Genomic DNA, 17,306 nt, shown 5'->3' with positions numbered 1-17,306 from the left:
TTGCCGTGACACAAAGTCTTGCCAGCGTATTTAATAACAACAGGACAACAAAGGAGCTTTCCCCAACCTCCAACTCATTCCATTACAGAATCCAGCACAGTTATATATGCAAGATGACCAACGGTCATCATGGTTATCTGGAGAGCCGGCTTGAATCCAAAATTAGAAAGAAAACTACTTGTATTATAAATAAAGGGTTTGGGGTTTGACAGTTGTGCATGTTTAGTCGAGAGAGAGAGAGAGAGAGAGGGTCAAATAGCACACTCTAACACAATGCATCATGGGAGATAAAAGAGGCAGTGTATAGGTAGTTTGACCCACATATGGTATTAAAAATAAGGGTCTCTAGTAGCTGAACAGTTTATCAGTGGAAAGTCACCCTGGGCATCAATCCCAGCTTGATTGAGAAGCAGGTTAAAGTCTGGACAGAGCAAAGCAAAGATATTTCTGTACAATTGCTTGGTAATTTGGCAACAGTTCCTACATTGTGGCAATATACAGTCGCAAGGGAAACTTTGGCTCTTCGGCCTCACTCTCTACAATTCTGATCAATCATCACAGTTATTCCTACATCCAGAACAGCTTGTCTGCATAAACGTTTACAAATGTAAAATTCAAAAGGCCAACTTCTTAAAAGATTGATTAAATCCATAGGAAAACACTGTGATGCCAACTTTTATAGTAAAACTCAAACTTTGTGCAGAAGTGCGTCACCTCTCAGGCTGCTGATTACCATAGGATTGAACCCAGCGGTATCTCAACCACCTGCATCTGCTGCGACATGATTGAAGAAAGTCTTCTTAAATTGCCTTGACTCCTTTTAAAAGAGGAAAAATTGATTTAGAAAAGAATAAAATCTTCACCTGTTCAGAAAAGGATTGGTGATGATAAAGAAAAGGACAATATTCAATACGTGTGACAGTATTATTTTTGCAGGGGAAAAGGAGACAGCGTTAGATTCAGTCATAGATTAAAGAAATGCAATTTCACAAGATTTTAGAAAGCCAAATTTAATCAGCTCATATAAGAAAACACTATTTCACTGTGTGTGGAGAGACAATGTTTGAATCTTTCACTCGGTCACTGGAAAGGTAATGAAATATAACTAATCTCAATGAAAGAAATATTTGGTGTGTAGCATTTCTGTATCTCTGCCATCTCTGACACTGGTCATATACACATATATATGCATGTGTGTATATATATATATATATATATATATATATAACTGCACCGTAAATAAAGTGAGATTTAATTCAAAGAATGTACAACATCAGATATAAGTTTAATGGAAAAAGCTTTGCAAGAGTGGAACCAATCAGTTCCCATTCCCAAGAAATCAAATACTTAGACTGAGACTTCAGTAGAGGTGGGATGTAACAAAGTACATGTACTTATTTTCCTACTGTACTTACTGTGTCTGTACTATATATATATATATATATATATATATATATATATATATATATATATAAATAATTTTACATATATTAACATTACCTGTACTTTTTTACTCCACTAGATTTGATTTACAATTCATTGTGTTGGATGTGCACATTTGGTCTCTCACATACAGGCTTTTCAATTGACTCCTGTGATAATCAAATTTTGTCATTATTAGACACCCACGGAAGCTGTTCATTGACTAACCACAGTAATAATGAGAGCTTTGACATTACTGTTTCTAAAAGAAGACTGTGTAAAAAATATACATTTGAAGATTTATATCCCTAATAACAGTTCTAGCAAAGTAGTTGTCATACAACTAAGCTGAGGGTTCAGCAGTGACATGTCTAATCATTTGACTGCTGCTGTTGCCATCAGAAGGTTTATATATTAAAAAAATGGCGTTGCTTGGAAACTAGAAAAGGTAATTGAGCCTGATATATCTAATCATTAGAAAGATTCTGTTTGTTTGTCTCTGAAAGGAACCAGTGGATGCAGCTACACCACACACATGTAAGCCAGATGATTATCAGTACCACTTTACAGAAGTGGGGGAGCTCACATGTCCCACAGTGAGACGGGGGAGTCTTTGGTGAAAGGTGACCTTGAGTAAGATGCTACAACGCAGTTCAGCTTTCATTTGTTTGAGAGGACCGAAAAGGTTGTCCTCTCTCTGCACTTATTTGATTGGATTGTCCATGGCAGGAGAGATTCTGCCGTCACTGCCTGCATGCATACGAATGTGGCGCAAAGCAGGTGATGGTCCTCAGGGGAAACTCTTCATTATTCCACAAAATCCTCTTGCTAATCTGTGTTTAAGAAGTGTTCCACTCTCATTTTCTCCGGCCTCTCTCCCTCACACTCCCAATCTGGCTGTGGCCTTTCTCTAAAGGACAGTGTAGTGTGCAGGAGACTTCATCTGGCCTCCTTTTCATCTGACCTTTGAAGAAAGTAGCTTTTATGTTACCTCAGGGTTGTGTAACCAGCACCCACAAAGCTACAGTTATATCTCAAGTCTGGCAATTCAACAGCTATCTCAGCTGAATGTATTTTTAGAATGAAGGCCCTTGAAAGAGAAAAAGGAAATTACCAGGAGGTGTTGGGTTGTGCGTGAAGCTGAAACAAAAAAGTGCAACTTGTATGTCAGGCACATATTTTTTCTGTTTCAGACAACTGGGGCTGGCCTCCGCTCTCCTTTATTTGTAGAGTCAGCTCAAAACAAAAACAACAACCCCCAATGAAAGGCAATTTTGTGTTGCATACTTTTAAAATGTTTGCAGTTTAAGGACAGAATCACCAAAGCCACACCCATTCCCCTACTGTGCCATGCGGATATTTTGAGCTGTAGTGAAGGGATAAACACAAACTAGGAATTTCAAGTAAAAACAAGTTTTTATCTTTTGGCCCCTCAGATAAATACAGATTTTTAAGATCTCTTAATGGCCAATTTGAATAAGAGAATGTATAACTTTTCTGCTCCATTGTCTTTATGAATTTGACCATTGCTGTTGAAGAGTCAAACATTTTGAAGCAATCCTTTGTGTTGGGGATTGATTGAGAATAGGGGTGCAATGATTAGTCGACGTCGTAGACGGCATCACATGCCTCGAACAATAAATAAATGTAAAAGCTGTTGGCTAAATAAGAGCAATTGAGAATTTTTGTCATTCATAATCCGATTAGTCGATTAATCGTTTCAATAATCGATGACTAATCGACTATCAGAAAAGTCGTTAGTTGCAGCCCTAATTGAGAAAGGTAAACATCTTAACATGCCATTTAAGTGGACATCGCCCAACCCTAATGTGAATGTACAGTTTGATGTAATTTGTGACGAACCATTAAGTAGATGTTGAGATATTTGAATGGATGTGCATAGATTATCAACTATGGGATGCATTGCCATTAAATAATTTAATTCTGAACTAAAGCGGATTGAACAGCCCACCAACACACCAACACTGCCATCCCTAGAAGTATACAACCAGCATAGCTGAAATTAAACATCGACCCTCAAACGCTGCAAACAAGCTTGACAATGAAAATTAAATATAAGTCATCACTTTGGTTTAGAAAGTAAAGACATCAGGGAGAATATGGTACAAGTGACTGTGAAATCAGTGTATCATCAGTATGTGCTTTCGTGTGAACCCACAAAGACACGTATTGTATTAGAGATTACATTATCGTTCCAAATTTATCCTGAAATCGTAAATTCTTTACATTTCTCACATCCCTAGTGTCCTGTTATATCTGTTTGAAACATGGCCTCGATTTTTGTCACAAGAAAATACCACTGTACACTGACTGAACTAACAGAATTACAGATATGTCCCGGCTACAACATCACACCAGCAGTGGAATGCCAATGAGTCTCCTCAGGCCCTGTGGACAGGCCCACAGTGACATGGTCTGGTAATGGGCTCCCTGTTTGGAGTGCAGTGGAGTAGCCTGAGGACTTGGCCCCAGATAAGGAAGAGTAATGATCTTTGGCCGATGAGTGAGCCATGCTGTGGTTTGCTTCCACTCTAGTGATCTCATTCTGCAAACCAACAAATGCACCGCACGGATTCGTCACTCCAGTCAAGGATGTTTTCTTGGAGCCCCACTGAGACCATCTGAAGCTCAATGTCTGGGAAGGGCTGAGGAGCACCCGGGGGAAGTGAGCGCTGTCCAGGGCCTTGGCATTTTGGAAATGCTGTTCTTCCTGTGTGGTTTCTGGGGCTTCCTGGCCCTGGCTGCAGCACTACAACAGATGGCCAACTGGACATCCTTGACGCAGCCTTCTGGTGCCATCCTCATGCCACATATGCTTCACCCCGCGGCTACGACTTCCTGGAGAATACTTTCTCTCACAGACCCTCACAGCACTCACCATGGCTACACAATCCCAATTGTGGCAAACAGACCTCAGTGTGCACACACACACACACACACACACACACACACACACACACACACACACACACACACACACACACACACACACACACACACACACACACACACACACACACACACACACACACACACACACAGAGTCCCTAAATCACCACATGACACTTCCAAAGCCACTGTCAGGTATTCTTTTATCAGCCTAACACACACACAGTGGTAAAGCAGGAAAGTGGTTAACTGTCACAACCTTCTCTTTATTTTCCTTAATATTCAGATTTTATGTCATGAAGCTCAAATGTTGAAGGAGATGATTAGATGAGTCTCGGCGAAGCCTCAACAAAAGCGGGCGAGGATTTCACTCTCTGGTTGTGACAAGATAATCAGAGGCGTTTCCAAACACAGTGCTGAGCGCTCATGTGGTCATGCTTTGAGAAGCAACCAGGCTGCTTCGGCTCAGTGATACACTCAGAAACTCGGGGTAATCCGTAGAAAACCTTCAATATAACAGGCTCTGCAGAGTGTGGTAGATGAGGTGAAACAGAGCTTTCAAAAAATGAAATCCCTGTTACAAAAGCAGCCATACAGGCCAGTTGTATTAGGTCAAATGCTGATTTGTGGCATGGAAGGGACAGTCCCATGTTTTGGGAAACATAGATTGGAACAAGAATATCAATTCCATCCATGGGTCCTGAAGATACCTTCATAACTTCACTTTCCATTTTTTTTACCCTTATTTTATTATTTTCTTTATTGACATAATAACGGACAAAAAAGAACTTCCATGACACTTGTATCATTTTGGCTCAGTGCAGCATTGGAGGTTGGGGAGTGGGAATCGTTGATAAAAAGTTAATAGTGTTAAATTCATATGATATTATCATTTCTTATATCAGGTGAAATAACTTACAGGCCACAGTGCTAATCCTGCCGACTGTGATTTAAGTCACTGTTAACTCCATTCACCCTGTTTATGTCTGGTCTACTTTGATCTCAATCTGTACATTTACATGCACTAATGAAACCAGGTGACAAACAGGTTTCTTGGCACATTTTATAAAATTGTGTGCAAATACAAACCTGGGTTTCTATAATCTTTAAAACAGAATTATGCCTTAAAGAACAGACACAGACACACAGCACACCATTTCTATCACAACTCCATTAAACATTGTGTCTGAATTATATGGTTGGAGGTAAGAGGAAAAATCTGATTACTGACATGGTACACATATACACAGATTAACAGGCAGCAAGTTAGAGTAAAAACACATCCATGATTACCCATGTAACCTTGTGGCTAAAGCAACACTATGCAACACTGTGACAGTGTCGATCTCTGGTGAGAAGGGAGGAACTGATGGTTGCAGCATCACTCCAATTGTCAGAAACTGGTCCAGCAAGCTCTACAGTAATGCTGAACTGTAGATCAGTTCAAAAGAATAAGAAGTCAATAAAAACCAGCGTTCAACTCCAATTCTCAGCCAGGATTTTTTTTTTATATTACGATTTCTTAACAGTGTTTGCTGTATTTTTGACAGCTGCAGTTCTTCTTGTTCAGGAAGCCGGGAGTCATTGGTAACATATCTGTTTAGTTCTGTTCAGGGATTGGGGACCAAGCAGTCAGAGGTCAACTCAACACATTGATAGACATTGTTTTTTTCTCCAAATGAAAACCACTTAACAACTCAACTGCTTAAATTAGGCACTACGTGTTGCTGCAGGGGGCGCTGTTGCTCAGTAAATGTTAAAAAGTGATGCTTTAAGAGTGTGCAGATAAAAATTAACGCACAAACCTTAACTGACCAATATTCAATCGGGTAATAGTTTGGTTAGCATATCAACTTTTCAAGACCAAAAATATCAACATGCATTTAAGCTGATTCATAACACGTTAGTTAATGCAGAAAGAGCTCATTATCATATTATTAGATATCATTATCCCCTACTGAGTTTGAACAGTTGAAAATAATGTAGAACTAATAACTTTAATTTGACATTTAAAACAGTCTAAGGAACGAGAAGCTCAAACTCAAATTAGACATTAAATATATTTCATGTTCCGATCTTATATTTTTTTGGCAGACAGATGAGTAATTACAAAGAGACAACACAGACAGATCAGCTCATTATCTGCATGCTGTTGTTCTATCACTCCGCTCTCCAGGGACAGTAAACCGTGGCATCTCTATGCCCTTGCCAATACTTTGAGGAACAAAAAAGTTGTGAGGCAGAACCAGGAACTAATTTCATTAGCGGCTGCCATTTGTGACTGATTACAGGCTGTTCTCAGTGGCTGGCGAGCAGGTCCAAAGTTCTGAGAGGTTAATAACCAGTAGCAATCAATTACTTTAGCATTCTGATATGATCAATGGGGTTTCCAATCTGGCAGACAGCAAGATGAGTAGCGGAATACGATAAAACCTCAAATATGCTGAATGCTCCGCAGCAGCAAGAAGCTGCAGCGGAACTTTTGAATCAGCAATGTGGAGAATTCACGAGTATAAACTAGAGAAGATGCAACTACAACATAAAATAACTAAAATCTCTCCTCTTTTTTTTACGGATCTGCTCAAATAGACTGTCCAACAGGGCTTCACCTCAACAGAACACAATCCACACAAGAACAAAACTGGAAGTCCGAAGGAAACATAATCATCATATTAGGATAAAACAATGAGCATGAGCACATTAGAACCAAAGTCCCACCCTGCGGTGGAAACAAAGCGTTTCTGCATTGTCAAAGAATGAGAACAATGCACCAGCAGCATCTTAATTAGTGTACTATCAGCCATCAGTAGGCCTCCCCTGTATTGTCATGTATCTCTGTCCACATCAGGACTGATTATTCTAATGATGTCTAAACCTCTGTCCGGCCCTTATTCACACATCACCGAGCCCGGCCTTGTTATATTTCGTGGCGATGCCCCTTGTTTCCCTGAATCCAAACATTAAATCCAGAAAAACGTTCCTATCCCTTTCCTCCCTGACCTGACTCGTTGCCATTCAGTGCTCGAGTCATTTACTTAAACCATTATATGAGCAACAAAAAAAATGTACAACATCATTTTCTGAATCGCACAAATAAACTGTTTCTGCATTCTTAACAGAATTGTTTGTGTCACAACAGGACTAAGGGTGAGAAGCCCTGCTGGGGGCTACAAGGTTTATTAAACCCCACAATATTACAGTGTCATACACGATAGACAACATAATAAGTGCTTGGTGCTGCAGGAAAGGCCACGGGATCATTGTAATGAAAAGGGTTTATCTTGTACCGAAGATGAATTTGCTCTGGAATTTCCGTGGCAATCTGCCAGAGACAGATTTTTTTTGTGCAATGTAGATATTTTGGTCTGAGGTCTTAGCAGAAAGCTCAAGGAGTGTCCAAAATAGGTTCATGCTCCAGTAAGCATGAATTGTGCTCAGGAAATCGAGTTGCAATTCATTACATTTTGATGGGTCTTGTGTAAAAACGTCCAAAATAATCTCACACACAGGAAAGAAGAAGGATCCCTGCCTCCCCCCACACAGTAACACACGTGCTCCACACACACACACAGTTTTTTAGTATAAACATAATGAATTGATACATTGAATTACATGGAGAAGGGTTGGTCAATTATGGATTATAGATATTTCTTTCTCAGACACCATGCATATAGACATACAAATAATATTAGGCAGCTATTGGTTTTATCACCAGGTTTTATTGAGATTTTAAAGGCTTTGAAGGGTTCTATGCCTCTCTTGTTGTATCCTTCCCTTTGTAGGCTTGTATTTAACTGTACAGCCCCAGAGAAACACTTTAAACTTCATTTCACAGACCTGTGCGTCAGCAAAAGATGATTGATTGATCAAACTCCAGTGAGACAACAGGTTAAAAAACAGGTTGCACCTGATACAATACTCATGTATAACAGAGAAAGCCAGCTTCTCACAGTGACCCACCTGTGTCTCTCTCCAGAATTACAGCCTTTGCTTTTCTTTTTTAGGCAAGTTCCTCTGCAAATTGTGATGCAGCAGTTTATAGTGTGGGACAGCTTTTCTTTACCTGGACAGGCCAATCAGAACCACAAAAAATAAGATTAACAAAAAATTGTATCGTGTCTCTATCACTGTGGCCTACAAATTCATAACCACCATGACACATCAGAGTGGCAGCAATTTACACATATGATCACCGCTCTAAATGAGTCACAAGCAAAGAGTCGAGGGAAAAGAATGCCAGCATTTTTTGTGGCAGCAGGTTAATATAAGACAGACCAGACCTCCTTCCTACCAGCCACACTTTACAGCTCATCCTTGGAGATCTCAAGGCGTTCCAAGGCCAGATAGGATATAAAGTATATCTCTATATTATATTTTTTTCGCCTTTCACAATCAAAAACAACTCAGCAGTACGCGTTCACAACAACACAGAAATCTGCAGAGCGTTCAGGTGAGGGGGGGGTGCAGCAGGCAGGATACAACGTTTAAATTCATCTGTCAAGATCAGGTTTGTTTATAACGCACCAACACTGGCACCGACCCTCATCCCCAGCAGCAGTCTTTTGATCTTTGTCAATGTGAACTTAATGTGTGGCACTGCTTCTTTTTTTTTTTTATCCTTTTGTTTTTTTCAAGCTTACATTGCAGTTATGCCCATAAAATGGCAGAAAGTGTATGTCAACAAATTACAAAAGTACATATAAGGTCATGTACGTGCGAATAGTGAGACACAAGTCATTATATGGCCTGAGTAGAGAGCTGTATCAATTAGGACAGAAGGGCTGCAGATGTTTGTATCATCCACTTAGTTCAGGTCTGACAGATGACTGGTGTAGACAAGCTCCAATGATCAAGACCCACAAAGTACTAGAGCTTGATGGGTTTGTAGTTTAGTCAGCTGTTGGTTTTTCTCTTGTTTTACATGCAATCTTTGTGCTATTCACCTTTCTTTTTACTTCAGGTTGTACAAGATGATGTGCTGCCAGGAGCTGGCAGTGGGTCAGCAAAATAACAGGAAGTAATCTTCATAGATTAATTAACTATGTAATGAAATCTAAAGATATCCTGGTTAATATATGTCGAACTATCTAGCCAATGGGGTTGGACAGACCAACAATGCTTGATTTGTATTATCGTCATGGGGATATTTTTACATTGCTACATGGGCCAGGATTCAGTATTTGTCCTTACATTCCCCACTGCGAAAAAGAAAAGAAAAAAAAATCACACAATCCCAAACAAAAGCTAATTATCAACCCAGCAGGACTGTGCAAATAAATGATGATTGTTTTTCCGACAGCTGCAAACACCACAGTTGAAGGCAGCTCTGAATGTGAGCCACAAGTAAACAACATTCACAAATGCAACAGAGGTGGACGATTTCCTAACAGGTTGACGTACTGTAGCTGAATGTGTCACTGTGGACATCTCACCACTGCCCTATCAACAGTCAACTCAGTTTGCGTCAATCGACCTGGGCTCAGACTGATATGAAAACAAGAAAAGCTCCATCATAACCATTTAGCTGTAGCTCCTTTTGATGGCATGGTCTGTGCAGCCTCTGTGGTTCTTTCTTAAAATGTGCTTCTATTATTATTAGTATGATGTAAATATTGAGAATTATTTTTCATTAACTTATGCAAACATAAACTTTGGTTGCGAATGCACTTGAGTAGAACATTAATTCATTGATGCTTGGGCACAACAATAACAATGTTGTTCCATCCTGAGCTTCTTTTGACTCACAAGGCTGCTGCATACTCATGGGAGCCATCACCAGCATGGCTATGACTATAAACTGGTATTTTTCCTCATCATCTAAAAAATGTGTGGTGTTAATACATAAAGCACAACATTTTGACAAGACTGTGTAGTGTCTTTTTGAATTTCGGTAACTAAACCTCAATAATGCATCTAAAATAGACTGGCTTCATTCTGGGGTTCTGGCCTCTAAATTGTATTTTTTTAATCAATTGTATAAGGACAATTAATTTGTATCTTTTTTAATTATTGTTATGAAATATAATAAACAATTTAAAAAAACTGACAACCAACAATATCAATTAATATTTGATAAGTATGATCTGAACTGGGCATGTTGTCAGAATATCATCATCACACACACACAGGCTGTGAACAAAATGGGGGATTTGAATCATCCCATCATCCTTTGGAAGTGTTAGATGCAGAAAATAAAGTATATTATCTGAACTACTCAGCTGTACTTTCAGTTATCTGTTATCAATTCTATAACTGAGATTTGATTGTTAACGCATTTACATTTTTTGCCACATATTGTGTTCCTAAGATGGTATTTGTATTGTTTTCAGTTCATGGAGTTCTTGGAAATGCCACCAGTGCAAACTTTCAAGCGCACTGTGACATTGTCCTTACAAATAAAAAGTGAAATCCAAAAAACATCCACTGGGTAAAATCCATGTGCTAATGGAGACCATGTGATCGGATGAAGTATAGGAGCTACTGAGTGAACATTATCCGATTCTTTTGTCATTATATTATTGATCATCTCAGTTCATTTCAGTATTAGTTCTGTTTTCTGCTGGCGCTGTACTGGGGCGCATTGGATTTGTTTAAAATGCTGACGTTCAGGTTAAATTGCATGGTGTTGTATTGGTTTCTGTATGTAATCACACTGCCATAGATATTAATTGAATGCGCATTATCAAAATATTTGAAAAATATGTGAACAACTATAAACCCTGAAAAAAAAGGGTTAGAGGGTTAAGGGATTAAAATAAAGATTAACAGGTATGACTACAATCACTTAACTGACATTTGTAGTAGAAACATGAGGTTTTCCTGCTGACATAATGGCTGTGATCATTTAATCTTACACAAATTGAATGAAATTCTTGGGCTCAATTAGCTCATTTATTCTTACACCAAATTTTTGTTCCGTTACTTATTTCATATTATGTAATAAATGTCCATCCTGTGCACAGATGAGCTTTCAGTAAAACCCTCAATTCCCTAAATGTGCTGACAGGTTTGAATGAATGAAAAGAAACACAGCGGGGAGAAGGGAAATATAAAAGGGGGATCATCATCAATAGCATCCCAGCTCTTATATTAGAAGAGGAAGAACATGTGAGTCACAAGTTGTGACACACTCACATCCGTCCCTCCTCTCCATCACATCTCTGCATACATCTCCAATACCAATGAGGCTTTCCATAGACTCACAATGCTCGTACACAGCCTCAAGCTTTCACACACACACATTGACACAGTGCAAACATACAGTATGTGCTTCCTTGTTGTCTACAGAGAGAACGGAGAGGAATCACTAATGGCCTCCTGCATCCCCCTTATCCCTGCGTCCCTCCTCCCCTGCTCTGCATCCTCCTCCCCCTCACTGTCCGTGCGAGGCGCTCGCGTCTGTCCCTAAAGACAGAAAGGCACCGGGAGAAAAGGAGGGATTCCTCCAGCTTTTACCTTTCAACGCAGGGAGAGATACTGGCTGTGATTCCCCCTCAGATGATGCTGCTCCTCAGCCTCGGCTAACAACATCACATGACCGGGAAGCACCTGCTCCTGCCGACTGGTCATATGACCAGATTAGGCTCTGGCAAGGATTTCTGGGATTTGTAGTTGTCAGGGTACAGGAAGATGGAATTCACTCCAGAAAATACTACCTGGTTTGGTAAATAAATAACAATAAATTAGATTTATATAATTAATACACAATTACATAATAACTAAATATAAAAATACATTAATATATATGTGGACGCATGTGTTATTTTAATAAATGGTGTGTTTTAATGATGTAACAAATGATTACATTAGTTGGAAGCAAACCACTGATGGAATATCATTACAATAATAAACAATATGAAGCAACGATTGTACATATTGATTTACTCTTATTTTGGGATGGACAACATCAGGCAGATACTCTGTGAATGTCTACGGATGTACACTGTTCATTTTCATAAATATATAAAAAATAAGAAACAAAAAAAAAGAGTGCAGAAAATGTATAATATTGAATAGCACCACTGAACATTAGTAGTGCTTATATCTATCTTTACAGGAGCCAGGCCTTTTTTTGGTGAAGTTCAGACTAAGTTTAGAGATTTATTTCTCAAGGTATTCCAGACGTAAGGACATCATAGAAGATGCAGGGGCTGCAGTAGAGTTCACAGCCTCATCTCAGAGCAGAGCATGTGCTTTGATGTTTTCTGTGTAATAAAAGCATCACCGCTCCCTGTGGGGGAGGCCTGTCTTTTTAAATCTTACACCTCAGGCAGCAGTGTTTTTCATTAGCACATATTGCAGGTGACCAAATTGTTGGGTGTGAACTCAGAAAATAAGACACAGACTGGGCACAGACTCATGCCTGAGCCGGAGCCTGACAGTGAGCCCAGCTGGAGAGCACGTCTGAGCCAAGGCAAACCATTCTCACACCAGATCTGAGCCACTACCTCTCTGCTTCCTGAGGATCTCCACTGTGGAGTCATGCCGGGTTGAGAGCAGACATGTGGAGCTTCTGTTACAGCCCTGACCTGGAAATCTGTACCATAGCAAAAGTTCATTTAACTGCTGTTTAAATCCTGTCAAACTGCCATCAATTTAAACTACAATGCACTGTTCTCTTGTAGGTTACTTTCAGTCCTTTTACAAATTAAAAAAACTAAACTGGAATGTGCAACCACATCTCTACTTTTCAGGAGGGTGCATGTTTTCAGGATTACCTGATAGAGGGTTCTGAGGGGTTAGTATCAGTAAACAGCTACTACTCCTAAAGGCCAGACAACACAGGATGTCACCTCACACAAGTCTCACACGGGGAGCGTGACTGCTGTGTGCCTGCTGCAGAGCTACCACATGAGGTTTCTGCTCTATCTACTGTATTTCCTCAGTCTTCCCCATTTCTCATGGTTAAATCTCCTTTGGCAAGTCACTGAACCCAAAATTGCTTCTCATAGAGAAAGTGCTGCACATAGATTCACTGTATGAATGTGAAATGTGTATAAATGGCAAATACTGTACTGTAAACCACTTAGTGATCATCTACGACTAGAAAATCTCTATGTAAATAGAGACCATTTACTATTTACCAAATAAAAGTAGTGCACAGCTAAATTCCAGGACTGTACGCTATGTAACCGTGAATCTTTTGGTTTACAACCTACAATTGAAACCTTTTTTTACACAAATGAATGGATTGTTAGTGACATACTTGACAGAGACATAAGAGATGCACAGATCAGCTCTGACATCATGCTAAACACACGCAATTTCTCCAAATTTGAGTCCCGCACCCGCATGAAAATCACAAGAATAAAATAGCATCCACTGTACCAGGATGAAGGCGACTCCTCCTCACCCTCAAAAGCACTTGTTGTAGGAATGCACAAAATCCTCTTTGCAAAATGCTGCAGCCGTGGGAATGAGTGGCCCTTTTTTTTTCCAAAAAGGAAGCAAATCGTCCTCTGATGAGTCATGCAACTGGCCTCTTTCACCCACCCAAACCACAAGTCCTTGGGTATAATAGCAATCCACGTATCACTGACAGACTTTGAAATTACAAGAGTTGTCTTTATCTCAACGGATATTTTATTGACAACGCAAAAATAACATAACAATAGGGTCTGGAACAGAAAGGGAGAAACAAAGATGAATAGGCACATTGTTTTTTTTCTGCAAACAGGATTAATATTCAACTTTGTTCTGTTGCTCTAAAATCTTCCTAACAAATCTATTGCTAACATGCATTACGTGGGGACCTCACCCGGAGTGCCTAGCCTCCCAGCAGAGTGGCCTTCAGCTGCAATAAAACAAAAACTAATATCGAAACTAAGAACATAACAATAAATCTGTTTACAAAAGAACAAATAATGGTGAAACCCCATAGTTCAAACAAACAAGGATAACAATTCAAACAAACTAACATTATAGTAAATGCTGACAAAAAGGAAAAAAGCAGAACAGAACCAAACAAAACAGCAGCAGGTGAACCACCTCCAGCATGGTTCCCTTTGGCATGTGTCTCACACAGCCAGGAAAAACCCGGCACCTGCAGGCTGTATAACCAGCATGACCAGCCACAACAGCAGAGAGAAAGACAGAGGCTCACTGGTGCATAATATAGCCTGGCTGATGAAAGGAGGAGTCAAGGCTGGGGCTGCGTTCAGCACTGCTGCTCACCATGTTCTCCCAAAGTGAGGATTCTTTCCCTCCACATATTCATGAAAGATTTCCTCATTGGTTACTTTACTCTAAACGAGTGAGTTTTGTTCTGAAAGGTCACAGAGGAAGCCTCCTGTTTGCTTCCTCCCGGTGTTGAAATTCATCTCAGCTGAGCGCTGCTCTGTGTTGTGCAGTTGAACCCTGCTCTGCTCCGACGGCTGCAGCTCATTTAACCACAAACTGGGATCTCTCCAGGGACGACGTGTCCACAGAGACATCTGCCTCCCTGACACCGGAGTGACCTTCACACCCTCCCACTGTCTGATCCATGTGGTGCTCACGGCGAGGGAAGCCACAGACTGTGGCAAGCTGTCCTGTCCACAGTCACACTGATGTATGTGCTTATCGAGCTTTTAATGACATCTTTGGATCTCAGCCAGTCAGTGCTGTCCATGTCTGTGATGATGGAGGATCCTCTCGTTTTTTACTCAATCTTCAGGCTGTCAGTTTGTGAAACAAGCCAAATCCCGAGTCTGCCTGCATAACACCCCGGCCTCTGACTGTCATTCTGAAAGTCTGGGTTATTTTTAAAATGCCTCTGTGACAGAGGCTTTTGTCGTTCTGTCATATTTTTGTGTACAGTGTCTGGTCCTTTACCCTTTTGTTCCTCAGCTGGATGTCTGCAGAGAGCGGCAGGACTCTCTCATGCTCCACAATTATCATGAAAACATAATTAGTATATTTCATTGCTGAGCTGGGATTTGCCAAACTAGATATTGGCACAATACAAAAACCCTCACAGCAGCATTATGTTTATGTTTTATGTCTCTAAAACTGGTCTGCCCAATGCTGCCATCATTGCATTTTCTCCTTTGTCTTTGTCTACTTTCAGTTGCTCATTGGAAGACTATTTTAACATTGTTGGGATATATGCTTTTCCTTCCAAGACTCCATTTACTTAATCGATAGACTATATAAAGATTGATGACATAAATGCTCCTGAATATGGAGCCAAAACATTACAACGTCCACCAGATGGCTGGCTGAAGTAAAGGTCAACCCCACCTCCTCCATGATTGCAGATGAGACAGTGCCCCCCCCCCCAAAAAAAAAGTACACATCAACAAGCTTTCCGAAGTTGGTGAGAGAAACATCTGGATTGACAGCTGAGGCGGACTCACATCCATACATGTACCTCGCAGCGGATCTCCACCATCAATACAGTGCACAGCATGCAAGATGGCAGTGCCCATAATACTTTTGCTTTATGTATATACCATAGGCGGAAGTGAAAATGTGTTTATATTCAGTCTGGGCAACTGCTGTTTAGCACAAATACCCTGACAGCCACAGAGCTGTTCCACTGTATCTGGTGGACTTCTCTTTCTCAGCATTTGTTTCGATGTCTCACTATGGATGCGTCCCTTCACCTGTTCACAGAAGCACATATACCAAGCCCTGAGTGGCCGGCAGTACTGAAGTCTGACGTCTACACCTGAAGCAGCTTCACTCTTCAAGCTTCAGAAGCAAGAATCTCTGGACCTGTGTCGATAGTAGCTACTGTCCTTAGACCGGAGCCGACATCTCCATCGCTGGGTGGTCACAAGAGACGCCAGTACAACTGCCTTCACCACTGGTTTGCTGATGAGACACCTCACTCATGCTATTTTTCAAGACTCATTTCCAGTCTTTACAACAAGTCTTTGCCTGAAATTCACAGCACCCAGAGTACACCCATGTCTGTGTACTGACACTTGCATCCGTCCGCAGACTGTGTAATCATGCCACCTCTAAACCCACAATCATATATTCTCAATCTTAAATATGGATGTTTTGTGTCGTTCGAAATTCAGCTTTGCCTTTGCACAATCACATATCATGGCGAGGAGAGGAGCATCCTTGGAGCATATGCCAAACACAAATTGCATGAGCAGAGAAGAGCAGCAGTGGGGAGTGGCAGCACAGACAGGAACAGACGGACATTTAACAGGACAGATGCTCCACACATCACCACAGCTGAACACTGCACAGGACGCCGAAGGAGCTCTGACAGAAGGACTGAGGCGGTTGTCAAGTGCAAATACAAATTCAGCACAGCATAAATAATGCATTTATACAAATATTTTCTCCCTTTGAATAGATTGCAAATGTGATCTCATGGAAATGTTTGATTTACTTGTTGGTTTTTTCATATCTATCATCGTGCAACACTCACATACCATATCATATATATAATGAAGTTAATCCTCTCTTTTTGAAGTACAATTGAAATATTACGAAATCATGTTGTTGTGACGACTATAAATCCAGCTTTTACATAATTGTTTAAAGCATATTTTGTGGGCTGGAGTTTCTGGAATGTAGAAGTGGGCACAGAAGCTCAGGACTGATTCCAGTTTGTTGTTTATTTTGTTTTGACTCTGCTCTTCTTCCCCTGGACCCTGGACTCCCCCATGTTCCTTCCCCAGATAGGTTCCATTCGTTATCAGTCATCAGTATTTTTATCCCTTATTGTCCACTTCCATAGTGAAGTCATTTTGTTCATAACCTTGCTCCAAGAGGCAAAAATGAACCTCTTTTACTAAACCTTTTTCCTATCAAAGTCCACTTTCCTTTTTACAACATCCTTGGAGGGCCATAGTTAATGAGTTAACACATATCACACTGACCTCTGTAGTGAAATGGTAGTCACTGCTGCTCTTTCTACGAGGTCTGAAGTCTGATGGTCAGCATCCTTATGATATGCTGTGCTGCCACCCGAGCCTTGATTGTCACATGGTGACAAGGACCCTGTTACCGCCCTTGTCCTTTGACAAAAG

At 40.5% G+C, this 17,306-nt stretch overlaps 1 protein-coding gene across 1 annotated transcript in view; it reads right to left on the bottom strand.

Moving 5' to 3' along the window:
- The window catches only part of tsnare1 (T-SNARE Domain Containing 1), a 127,116-nt gene extending 115,242 nt beyond the window's left edge, over positions 1-11,874 (bottom strand). The window contains exon 1 of the mRNA XM_062398491.1: positions 11,788-11,874. The gene's annotated coding sequence lies outside the window, so the exon portion shown is untranslated. The remainder of the gene's footprint in view (positions 1-11,787) is intronic.
- Between the last annotated feature and the right edge of the window lie 5,432 nt (positions 11,875-17,306).

Source organism: Platichthys flesus, chromosome 11 (genome assembly GCF_949316205.1).
Source record: "Platichthys flesus chromosome 11, fPlaFle2.1, whole genome shotgun sequence".
NCBI lineage: Eukaryota > Metazoa > Chordata > Actinopteri > Pleuronectiformes > Pleuronectidae > Platichthys > Platichthys flesus.
The sequence above is the reverse complement of the archived record's forward strand: the minus strand, read 5'-3'. Positions and strand labels throughout refer to the sequence as shown.